A 12,848-nucleotide genomic window follows, 5' to 3' on the forward strand; every position below is an offset into this window, starting at 1 on the left:
ATGATAGAATTTTCGTTTTTGTTTGAACTATCCCTCAATACTCACCACAAAGTTCTTTTTGTTCTTCACTTTTGAAGTTTGAAATACCTGAGCAGCAGTATATTGTTAGTGAACATACCAACATCCGTAGATGAATATGTAAATATGTGCGGCACAATAACAAAATAAACATATAACAAAAAACTTTCCCGGAAAGTTTGCTTTGGCAAGCTGTTTTGAACTTTCCAAATGAACTTAGTTTTGGCCTGATTTTGTTCGAAACACACCAGTTCACACAAGTTCATTCTTCAGTTTCGCCTTTTAAACCTCACTTAAATCAACAGTTTTCTACATTTTTATAGTAGCTTTGACCTTAAAATGTGGCATTTTGTTCTTTCTTCTCCAAATGGTCTAAAGAGGTGTCCTCTCATCGCGTTGAGCTGAATTATTGATTTAAATCAACAATTTTCTACACTTTGATAATAGGCTTGACCTTAGAATTTGGCATTTGCTCATTTCAGTACTTGCTTGGCTGGAAATCCTGATGGTCTGTCCAAAGTTGAAATATAATCTTCACTAACGTCCTAAAAACGGCCAACCACTATATCTGGATGGATGGATGGATGGATGGATGGATGGATGGATTTGTTGAAATTTGGCATTGTATTCTTCCTCTTCTGAGTGGTCTAAAGAGATGTCCTCTTCTCACAAGTGTTTATTGCAGTCGCAATGTCAGACTGAAGAAATGTAGACTCTAATGTCATAATGCAAACGGGTCGGCGCTACATAAAAATAGATTTCCAGTTTGTCTGATTACGTGCAGCCCTCAGAATGTTCATGTTCCCCATTAGCTCTGGTGGAATCAATTGTTTCTCACACGGCCAGCAATGCTTAAGTAGCACAGAGCTAATCAGGACTGTGCTGTTCCACTGAGTCAGCAGAGCCACCGCCATCAAGTTTTTCTCTGTTGATATAAACCTCTGCTGAATCCAGCTTCAACTTTCATTAGTCGTTGTCATTATTTCCTTTGCACTGACAGATGGCATTGTGGGATATCGGTTTTTATGGCAGGTCATCTTTCATATCCCATTTCCTTCGCCATTTGAAGAGAAGTTCACAGTCTAGTCAGATTCATTTTGTGTTTGAATATTGATTTTCTTCTTCTTTCTCCTTCCGAAGAAAGCCTCTTAATGTCCTTTCTCTTGGCAGTAATTTTGACACTCCGCTGGTTGTCGGCTTGATTAAAAGTAGTCTTGAAAAGGAAAAAAAGAAGTAGGGCATTACATAAAATAATTTCTGATCCAAGATAGCCGTGTAACATTGGGAAATAAATCTATCTTGGAGAACAACTTATTACCTATCTACTGGATGCTATGAACAGACGTACAACTGCAGCATTCAATTTAATGCGATTGTATTTTTATGAGCTTGTGTTCCTTTGAAATCCTAGTCCTCCAGCCTGCGTCTGTTCGTGTGTAAGAGTCCTGATGGAGGATCAAAGGTATTGTCTCATATTGTCAGTCAGGGTGACCAGAGACACGTATACCCACATGATCTCTCTGGAAATAGCACACATGCTCATAATGGAGGGGGCATCTAAGGGTGCTTCTTTAAAAGTCAAATTTCACTTCTAAGGTTGAGTATTTGCTTTGCTGGAAATCCTTGTGGTCTGTGCAAAATTGAAATAAAGATATCTGTGCTTAAAATGGTCAGCCACTGCAATGGTGAGGACATTTTCCTAGACAGACAGATAGATAGATAGAATATATATATATATATATAGCTGTCTATACTAGGAAAGTTTTTTCCTCAAAATCTGTTTTACTTTTTTTGCACTCTAAATAAATTCAGAAATTATTCAGAATAGCACCAGATATTTAGCATTGCCTGTTGTGTTTGTTTGTGCGCACTGTTTAAAAAAAAAAAAAACATCAGGAGAATCAGAAATGAAGAAGAAAATAAATAAATCGGTTGGTTAGAACAATATAGCCCTGGTCCCACTAGACTGTTCTCAGTACCTTTCAAGGCTGAATGAGTCCAGAAGACTCTCGGAGAACAGTAGGGGAATAAGAGAGCTGGACATCTCAGGGATCGGCCTAACGGTGCGTGAAAGCAGGGGGTCTCAGCGGCTCTGTATCCCAGCCAAAGGAGCGATGTTGATCAGAAGGGCACTGGAAATGGGTGAGGAAGTTGCCAGACCATCTGCCAAGAGCCACAGCCTGGGATCAGGGCCTTCACATCGCTGAGTGGAACAGCAGGCCATTTGCTGGCAAAACAACCCCTTTTCACAGCCTGTCGTAGATACATGGTGGTACACGGGACGACGGTATCTGCCAAATAAGGTCATGGCAGGGACATTCTCTTTTTTTCCAGACACAGGGCCAGGTAGGAAGGTGTAGTTCGTTTCTAATGCCTGAAACTCTTGAGCTGTGCGAACAGCGAGAGGACAGCTTGACAGGAATGTCAGGAACGAGAGCCGAGGGAAAGGATGTCATGCCTGGGCTGTCGGGGAGATTAAACAGCCGACGAGGCGAGTTTTGGGTGTTTACTGTGACAGAAGGGAATCTGGAAAAAGAATAGCCTGAAGGAAGCTCTTCCGAGACACTTTTTGTACCCGCAGATCCACAAGACGAAGCACTGAGCTTGAAATGCGACCCAGGTGTTAGTCCACACTGCTGGCCCAGGATAAACCGATTAAAGAGTTCAGTGTAATTGATGCCAGTGTCTAAATCTATTTACCAAGGTCATAATGACTGAGTAAACAGTTTAATTTTAGACTACTATGCAAATTTAGATGATAGTAACCAGAAGGTTTGGCTCAGGTTCTGTGGTGATAAATATGACAGGGCCTTAACTACCACCAAAACAATATTCATATTCATAAAAGTAGTTCTCAATATGTTTGTAGTGGCCAATTCCTACACATTCAGCAGATGACAAGACACACGTCCCCAGAATGTGTCTGCGAAGTTTCAGGTCAAAATACCCCACAGGTCATTTATTATAACTTGTCAAATTTGCCCCTATTTGGGTGTGAGCAAAAATACGCCGTTTTTGTGTGTGTCCCTTTAAATGCAAATAAGCTGCTGCTCCCGGCCCGCTTTCCAGAAGAGGGCGGAGCTTTAACAGCTTGCGCTTCGGTTGCTCAACAACAACAAAGCTGGAGAATCTCACGCAGCCAAAATGAGGATCGTCAGTAACGGTGTTTAGCCTTACATTGTTCAAACCGGAGTCGGACACTGATGGAGAGACTCAGGAAGAAGTTACAACTTATAGAATGCATCTGGACGTTTCTGAATGTTTAGTGGATAAATTTATGTAGTTGCTGTGGAGTTGATTCAACTCATCGACTAGCATGTGCCGTCATGTTAATCTTTTGTGCAAATCCAGTGTTGAATTGACCCTCGTTTGTGAAGCAGTCCGGCGTAAAATGACAGCAAGGTAACAACACTCTACTACAACAACTCTTCCTCTTCTCTAAAGCAGCCCAACATGGCCTCACCCCCTTTGTTGCGTGTTCTCGGGGACAGGGTTTATGTAAAGTTTAGGGTTTGTGATGTCACCAACCCAAGAAGAAGCTCGTTGTAGTCCCTACCAGCTGTTTGTAGTCCTTAAACAGCGAATTCTTTAAAATAAAATATTTCACTTTGCATTGAACTTTGAGCGTTGTAACTTTGCAGATGTTGTTTATGCTCAAACAGCAACATTAATTCATAATCAACCACCCCTTTAAATCTTACTGACCCCAAACTTTTGATTGGTTTATGTGTTCCTTGGGAATCACATATTTTCCCCAAAATTAAGACTTAATCTATTTCATTGTGAAAAATTGAATTGTCTGATATTCATTTCATTCTTCCCCTTGCCAGTTTGTCTTTTAGATTTCATTTTCATATCTATCGTGTGTCACTACCCATTACCAGAGGCAAATTTTCCAAGCTGGCCATTACCACAAATTTACAAAATAACAAGCACTTTACTAAAAATCAGTGAGTAATGTTTCATCAACAAACCGCCGTGCGAAACTGTGTCAGAATCATTCTGTATGCCGCAGGATCCGCCTTCCCCATTCTAACTCTGTCCATCACACGCCAATCATTGAGATTGTGTTCTCATTCACGCTGTTTTAAAGCCACTTTATAATCACATACTGAAGAATCTGTCATCTTGGCAAAGCTGGGAGTAATATTTATTATTCAAATGCTCTAAAGAGGGTAAATATATTCAGTTAGCGTTGTGTTCAAAGGTTTATTTTTCATGCCTGGGAATAAGACACTGGGTTTGTTTGGCTCATTCAGTTTTGAGTGCGTCTTTACATTAGTATTGCTCATAGATCCTGCATCTGCGCCAAGGTCAGTCTTTGACTAGGACTCTAGTCTTTCTGCTTTCTGAGGCGCTGGGGATTCAGCAAAGGCTAATTGTTGACTGAGTGGGCAGTTTATGAAGCATTTACATGAAGGAATGTCAATAAGGATGCGGGCAATGTGCGAGTAATGTTGATGTTGTTGTGTGTGGTTTTAAATTGGATACTTCACTGAAGTGTTTTTGGAGAGACTGCCAAAACTGAAATAATTAATCAGATGAAAAAACATAATATAAATAATATAATAAAAACAAATTAGTGCCCGCCTCCACTCGCTCACACCAGCTCGGACCTGCTGATCCACTCGGTCAACTGTAGTAAACACTACACAATGGCAAGTGGAAATATTGGTTTAATTCAGCCATATATGTTTCAACCAAAAACTGATTCAGAAGAAGAGTAAATTATAAAGGGTAGATGTATCAGAATGGTAATGTGTTTTATGTACCGCTGTCTACAACGTCAGACACATAACAGTAATTGATATGATTAGCATTTGGCTTGACTGCGTTATCAAACAGCTAATAATGTGTTGCTAATGTTATACAAACTATGTTCCCGTTCACCATTTCAGAGTCAGACAGCTGCCTCCTAACAATCAGCATCCTTAGAAATGCTTTGAACATTATAGAAAGTCAGTGGAGAAAAGCCCCGCCCACACGTTGACAGGATTGGTTACATGTTTGTGACGGTAGGAAACGGGAGGTTTCAGACTACGTTTTTGTTTTTGTATTTGGTACACTGCAGTCTTAAGGAGAAAATACTCTGTAATGGTGTTCACTCATGAATTTGCACATGGTTTGTCTAAAAGCATATTAAAAACACCACATAGACATACAAACAATGTTAAAAATGTAGTTTTCACAACAGAGTGTCTTTATATATAGTGTTTTTTACTACTATTTACTACATAATTACATCTATAATTACGCTGTTGACCCTTCCCTTACACCTTAACTCATACCATTTAATTATGATCATGCTAATTAGTTATAAACATTGTTAGATGTGTATTTAAGTGCAGATGTCAGACAATAAATTGTTTCAATTATACTGGCACATTCGAAAGATTTTCTTCATGCTCCTAGAACGTTTCCAAGACCTTGAATGAAAATATTATAAAGTAAAATTTCAGCTAATAGCCTATTGTAGTTGATTGAGTAGGTATCTGTGGCTTGTTTTTTTTTTTTTTTTTTTTTTGAGTTGCTTTTTGATGTGGCTGTGGTATAATATTGCCATAGCATTGCTCATCTCTACTTCACACTGCAGTTTCACAACAGGCATTGTTGTGCGTGCCACTGCAGAAGATAAGGAAAATCAAAGTGCGAGGAGGGAGATGACTGATCACAAGACATAAATTTTCAACAGCGGGCAGCTAATCAGTGAGTGAAGCACCTTGGGACAGTGCTGAGCTGAAATGACTCATGTGTCAGCTTTGGAGCAGCTTCAGTTCGCTTTCTTTATGGGGATATTGCAATGGTAAAGTGCGCAAATTATTTCATTTCTTCCGTGCGCTAATTTTTCCTGTGCAACTAAACTGTAAGTAGGGTTATTATAGTTAAATAAATCAAAAACTGAAAATAAAACCATAAAAAATAAAAAAATGTGTTACTTGAAATAAATGTTAACTGAAATAAAATAAAACAAAACAAAAAAAAAATTTAATTTTATTTTAGCTAGTTGTCAAGGCAGCATTTCTCATCTTAATATACTTTAACTTCTGTAACTAAAAATAACAAAAAAAAAACGAAATGAAAATAGTAAAAACTATATAGACATATTTAAAAAAAAATATATATATATATATATATATATATATATAAATATATATATATATATATTGTAACACAAAATTACTCAAACTTTATCTAAAAGTAAAACCGGAAAATATAACAAAAAACGTATTTTTCAAAATTAACCAAATTTAAAATATGAGTCAATACATCATCCATCCTTCTTCCAAAACATGTTTTTGTCTTACCCTGATTCACTATGTGTTTATATTAAACATGACAGGATGGTTTTCCCAAGAAATTGCGTACATACGTCACTCATCTCGTCATATCCGTAAATAGAGAAAAGTTTCCTCTGCTACTTTGACATGTATGGAGTGGGAGTGGCATAGGTTAGTTGTCAGATTGAGTGAGAAAGGTTCACATCTAAATCTTGACTCTCTAGGGAATCAACTGTTTTAGAAAAATGCCGGACAGAGGAGAGTCTGCTGGCAAGAAGAGAACAAGACAGAGCTTGTAATAGAACAAGAATCAACATTGGTTGATTCTTGGGATTTGAATTTTGTAAAAGTGACGCAGAGATGGCATTTTTTTACTCAACAGGTGAGTACAGTATTTTATTGAACAAATAAATTGCCATATGTAGCTCTCTAACAGAGTTTATTGTAAGGCATTATCTATTGTGAAGGGTCATTTCATTATGGTTGTTGTAGCGCTGTGCTGGAATTTATTTTCAAGGAAGTACCGTGTCTATTAATGAGCTACAGTAACGTCTTCAGCTAGTTAGCTTGAGATCCTTTCCATCTAAACTGGTAATATCTCTTAAGCCTAGTTGTGAATGTTTTATGAGCAGAAGGATAACCATATTCATCCGCACAGAGCCAAAGCACAACCAAAACAATGTTCTTCCGCAAAATGCGTTGTTTTTTTTGTTTTGTTTTTTTAACCTCTAATAGGGCCATAGTGTATAAAAACTATAATAATACCTCAGTGATACTAAAATAACACTGACTGTAAGGCACAACTTTATTGTCCTTCATCCGTGCTAGTGTGATGTGCACAACTGTTAAACCTGGGAAAGTATATTCTATTTGTGTGTAATGAAAAATGAAAACGAGTCCGACCTAGTGGTGCGCCATTCCAGTTCTGTCACCTCGCTGAATTGAAAGCCATTCAGCTATGTTATGTGCCATAATTCAATACCCTGCTAATGCAAAGTTTCTTCTCTTTATAAATCTGCTGGTGCATTTTTCCACCTGAATATAAAGGCAAGTCAATGTGCAGCCGTTGCTTTGGTTGTGTGTTTGATTGGGATTTGTGGCATGGAGCTCACTGCCAAGTAATAACATTACTGTTTTTGCTGCTGCATTAATCTGACAGTGTGTGGTTTCCATCATGCTAATCTGAGAAAACTTACTTCCCTTCCATCTTCTGCTACTTAAAGTTTTTCTTACTCCATATGTTTTATTCATCAATTACAGTTAAATGCATATCATGTTTGTGTTCGGTTCATTTCTATGCGAATTGAGCTAAACATTTAGAAAAGTGTCCTACTTTGTTGCAAGAGCCAACTGTTATCACAATTAAATGTTATTGCATTGTTTTAATCTGTAGTCTAACTAACTTAATTTAGTTTAGTACGCTCAGGAGGGCTTTTAGAAAATGATGTGGGCTCAGTATATCAGTATCACACTGTTCTTGGAAGCACAGAATGATCCCAATCATTTGCAAAGATGCTTTTCCATTAGAACAGTTTACCCCAGACGCTCACCTCTGACTCACGGGGAAGACTGTATTTTTGTCTCTCGTGTCCATGGTAACTGCTGGTGAACAGGAAATTATGTCATCGATGATGACGGTCTTTATAGTGACAATGGCTGCAACCGAAATTGCATACTTCCCTGCTGTATAGTAGGCAAAAAACAGTATGTGACAAAAGTTATCTGAATTCACAGTACTCGAGTAGAGTAGGCAAACAGTACCTGGATGACCTACTACTTCTGAAGAAGTAGATTCTGAAGTATATGATGGACACTTTACTGGGCCCTATCATACACCCAGCGCAATGCAACGCCAGGCGTGACGCAAGTGTTTTTTTTGCTAGTTTCAGCCCGACGCAGTTCCAGCACCACGTCGTTTAAATACCAAATGCACTCTTGCCCATCTGTTCGCCCATGGGCATGCTGGTCTGAAAACGAGTTGTGTTCAGGTGCATTGTTGGCGTGTTGCTATTTTGAGGCAACTGAAAACAACTGCGCCATTGACCAACAAAAACCTGGTCTTAAGTCTGGTCTTCAGTATTTTTTGTTGTTGTTGTTGTTGTTATTTAAAGGGCGCGTTAGTAATATGCACCTATAAGCGGGTGCACAATGCGCGTACACTCTGAATGTTACACACACAGGAACGTGCAGCAGTACACAAACATTTTTAAATATTAAACATTAAAGGATTCCTCTCTGGAGAAGTGTTCAGTCTTTCCGCTTGCAAACTCCGCCATGTAAATAACGAATCCGCCATGGTGCAAGCGCAATTGGCTTTTAAAAGGAATGGAAGATGAGACTCTGATTGGTTTATTGCATGTTATGCCCAAAACACACCCATGACTCATTAAGAGACTAGGTACAACCCTTTTTGGACGCCAACCATTTTTTCTGTCATTAAATTAGTAAAAGAGGATTCAGACATGCCCTAAGTTCTAAAGACTTCAGCTGAGACTCGAACACAGGTGGTCCTGTGTACAGCTATGGCATACGACACAGCGCTGCCCACAAGGCTATTGTTATACATAACAGCTTATTTTTAGCAGTTATTTCATCTTTGGGTCGTTATATTTCTCACAGATTTCTGCTTGTTCTAAATCAGATACAGATAAAGTAGCACAATAAAGATTATGTTTAATATGAATGCATTAGTGAGAGAGCGATTGCATGTGTGAATTAATTCTACCTGGCAGCGTTTCTCAAATAATAGTTAAGCTGTGGGTTTTAGTTACTAAGAAATGTATGCTAGAACTTTTTAAATTACAGAACAGTGTTGACTATTCATTTCTGCGCTACTGAATGTTTCTGTGTGCACATGATTTGCACGTGATGTATGAGCTATAGATACTGCCTGTGTGTTACAAGTTTAGAACAGCGATTAACTTACGTGTACAACAAGCTGTTTAAAACGTGCACTCACCCAATCAATATTGAGCATCCAGATGGTATAATCAAACATATCTTGTGGAGCGCCCCCGAATTATGCATTTATTTGTCATTTTAACTCGCGTAAAAGTGGACTTTAATGATTTCTTATCCTGTTGCGCCCTCTATAGGCCATGATTAGCGACAAGTCGAGCATCATGTAGAGAACATTAAGGTCGACTAGTGCAACCTCTATTACTATCCCATGAGGCCATGGGAGAGGATTTGTGAATGGCAGTGAAGCGATGTCCGTGGTTTTCCCGCAGAATTGGGCTACTTTAACACTGTTGATGCGGGTTGTTTTTCATGTCCGCAGGTTGAAGCAACCCTAAATAACATGATATTTAGCCCCTGGAAAGCAAATTTTACAAGGGGAACCCCGACAAAAAGCGGATTTTACCCCCTAAAACGCCATTGGGCTAGTTTTGAGTAGCAATTGGGCAGGTTTTGTTGTGAAAACCTGGCAACCCTGCTGGTAGGTCACATGATAATGACAACATGGCGAATGTAGAGCATCCGGATTACATTCATACTATATATAACGTTTTTTTAGAGTGTGGGAAGTAATTACTTATTCAAAATGAGAACCTACTCAAGAGAGTATGTGACTCCAGATGCAGCCACTCTGGCAATTACGTTTTCCAATTTATCTCAACTGCTAAGACAACAGTCACAAATGTCCATACTGTATATAATGCAAAAGCAGTATTTTAATACTTCACTGCTTTAAGTGACAGTAGAGTGTCAAAACATTTTAATATTCTTCTTCATATGCTGCAGTACCACTTTTTATGATTGACTTTGAGTGATGTGCTCGAGAAAGAGAGATCACAACACTAGAATAAGGAATAAGGGACACTCCAAACACTCCACACTAAATGCATTATTCAGACTGTGAAGGAAGTGACAGTTGTCTCTTTTCTCTGCACGCAGGATGGAACAAGGCAAGCTGTGGCGTTTGTTGAGATTTACATTGTTCAGGTAATTAAAACATAATGTGTTACTTCTGATTAAAACATGATTTCTCTCAGTTGTGTACAAGAGAAAATGCAAGTCAGAACATCATGATAAAAGATTGTTTATGAAATAACCAGCAAATATACAGTAATTAATCAAAAAATGAAGGCAACAAAAATTAAAAGTGACTAAATGCATTTCATACATGCCTAAATAAGAATGTATTCGAAATGAAGTTATATAAGATGATAATGAAGCTATTAATGCACTGAAGCTACAGTGAATTATAAGCATGAAAAAGATGAATTTTTATATGCAAATGTGTTAAACAGTCTTGAAATATCGGTTAATGTATAAAGGAATGATTGGAGGCAGTGATTATGGTAACTAAAAAAATGTTAGTGGTGTGTGTCGTGCCATGCAAAAGTCACTGCTACGAGGTGCTGTGAGGACCAAAACAGGATGTCACAAGATGCGAACCTTAAAATTACAGAATGCTCAAGCATATCTGTTTTTTCTCGTCATAGTCGAATGACCCTCAATACATCTAAAATAAAAACATAGTAGATTTTATAGAGGTAATCAACGTGAAAATTTATTTAATAATAACACACCCTTAAGGTGCTTTCACACTAGTTTTTTTTTTTTTTTTTTGGTGCACACCCAGGTTCTGTTGAGTTTGGTTCTTTTGGATGATGTGAACGCTGTTTTCCGAACTCAGCTGCACACCCATGAACCATACCCGAGGGTGGTCTGGGGTACGGTTCATGTGAAATCTGCGGTTCGCTGCTGATATGAACACGATCGTACTAAATCACGGAAGTGAACCACTATTGATGACGTATGATTTGATAAAACTGTGTGTTTGTGTGTTTTTACTCACTTTTCAGACAAGCGTGACTGATGCACTGCAAGTGGAGAAAATATATCTAGCAAAAATTATTTTCACATTCTATAGATCATTTGCAGTAGATCCAAGTGCACACACACAGCAGTGAATATTGAACACACCCCCGGAGCAGTGGGCAGCCATTGAACACACCCCCGGAGCAGTGGGCAGCCATTTTGCTGCGGCGCCCAGGGTGCCTTGCTCAAGATGGGTAATGAGAGTGTAAGAGACATACCTACTGTTCATTCACTCCCCCACCTACATTTCCTGCCGGTACTAAGACTCGAACCCACGACCTTCTGGTTACAAGTCCGACACTCTAGGTATTAGGCCACAACTCGGACCCAAACAACATAATGTGAACACAATACAGTGGGGGCAGGGGGAGGGAGGAGCAATCGAACTCTGGTTCAGACCAGGAAATCGAACCAAATTTTTCCTAGTGATAAAGTATGTTTACAAGCTTTAATTGAAGCTTTAATTACAAAAATTTAAATTGATTTTGAATTAAAACTAAATTAATTAATTAAAACTAAATCTATAAAATGATGGGAACCCCTAAAATGCGAGATATATGAAGCACCTGATGCTCTATATGAACTACTTCTTCTAACTAGACTTGTTTGACCACCTGGCAATGCGCTAAAAACCACCCAGAACACCTTATTTTATTTAAGGTTAAATACTGATATGTGAATAATATTAATAGATTAACAATCATTCATTTCCTTTTGGTCCTTCAAGATAAATATGATAATTGTTGTAATACATATGCAATATAAATCAGGCTACATATGGGGTGCATTAATAATGAAACAAACAAGGAACCATGATAACCTCAAGTGGAAAATGAAATGGTTTTCTTGAGTATTCTGCCAAGATCCTAATTGAACGGCATGTCCTTTTGAACTAAAATGTGCGTTTAGCCTTGAGTTTCTCAGTTCAGTGCACGGCTTTCATCAAAAGAGCTCGTAGGCGTTCTCCATTGACTGAGGCGAACAATCGAGCAGGACAAATGCAGCAGTGCTGTCATGTAACACAGGTTTATGAAACATAGATGTGATGACTTTGAAAGTGGGGCTATCTGAAAAGGTTTCTCTTGTCCATGCAGTTATGATTCACTCTAAACGGGGCCCTCCGGGGGCCACTTTCTTAATCTTCCTACAAAACATTGTTAAGTGTTAAAGGACAAAATGTGGCTATGGGAAAGATTTCCGGCCATTCTTTCTGGGTTCAACAGCCTTAAATGCCATTTAGAGGTTTTATTGTGCATTTCATGAAAGGTCGACATTGCTCATTGGGCAGAGAAAGCGCGCTGCTCCGTACATGTGCCCTCCCATGAGATGTCGTCCCAGGGGACTGACGGTTACTGCAGTGCTTCAGTGATACACATATCTGCACTGGAACAGCACACTGGAGCGTGTCTCCTGTTTTGATAAATGAGGCCTGCTAACACTCTGTGATTAAACAGTGTAAGTCATTTTCACAATGCAAGTAAATTGCCATTCTGTTCCTTTTGCCATGAATCTATGATGGTAAATGATTTTAGCATTGTCCCTCCAAAATGTGTCACCATATACACCAATTTCAGTGAGCCTTGGGATGCTGGGAGTTAGCAGGGGTATCGTCTTTATTTCCCAAAGGATTAGAGAGACCATACACTTACTGGAAATTCAGTCCTAACCAGAGATGTTGTTTTTGCTTTATTCGTACCTATAAAACATTAAAATAATTAATTGATA

General features: G+C 38.7%; 1 long non-coding RNA gene across 2 annotated transcripts in view; it reads left to right on the forward strand.

Annotated features, from left to right (window-relative positions):
* Positions 1-12,848, forward strand: part of LOC127510429 (uncharacterized) — a 113,447-nt gene that overhangs the window by 51,891 nt on the left and 48,708 nt on the right. For both annotated transcript variants that reach the window (XR_007929623.1, XR_007929625.1), the window contains exon 4: positions 10,194-10,241. This is a non-coding gene — a long non-coding RNA (uncharacterized LOC127510429). The remainder of the gene's footprint in view (positions 1-10,193; positions 10,242-12,848) is intronic.

Source organism: Ctenopharyngodon idella, chromosome 4 (genome assembly GCF_019924925.1).
Source record: "Ctenopharyngodon idella isolate HZGC_01 chromosome 4, HZGC01, whole genome shotgun sequence".
Lineage (NCBI taxonomy): Eukaryota > Metazoa > Chordata > Actinopteri > Cypriniformes > Xenocyprididae > Ctenopharyngodon > Ctenopharyngodon idella.